This window comes from Mizuhopecten yessoensis, unplaced genomic scaffold (assembly GCF_002113885.1).
Source record: "Mizuhopecten yessoensis strain PY_sf001 unplaced genomic scaffold, ASM211388v2 scaffold9767, whole genome shotgun sequence".
Lineage (NCBI taxonomy): Eukaryota > Metazoa > Mollusca > Bivalvia > Pectinida > Pectinidae > Mizuhopecten > Mizuhopecten yessoensis.
In genome coordinates this window covers 1,591-2,033 of record NW_018408212.1, presented here as the reverse complement: position 1 = coordinate 2,033, position 443 = coordinate 1,591, and positions in this window count along the sequence as shown.

Below are 443 nucleotides of genomic sequence, written 5' to 3'. Positions count from 1 at the left end.
ACTGATCGGGGCTATGCATGTAGTCACAATTGTAGCAGAGAACGGCCCCAGTCAGATCCAGTGCTTTATCAAGTAAAAATAACAAAACATCTGCGTTAATCGAACGTCCGAGATTGTGCATCATCGGTTTTCTAGAGGTTACGTTTAATTACATTATCTGCACGCCTGGAATATGATGGGACAAAATCATAAGCTCAGTATGCGCCACCTGATGAGGAGTAGATGAGACGAGAAGAATAGGTCGATCCTTTGATATTCATCTAACGAATCCCGGGGAGCGTAACGGTAAAATTTAGTGGATTTCAAGTCAGGTGATGCTCCACTGTAAGCTTAAAAAGACAGGCATCAGCCAAGCGATTGGGAATAATTATTTGTTTTACCTAAGACAAATCAATAGCTAGGTGCGTGTCTTCGGTTTTGCTTTGACATATTCCATATTCCAA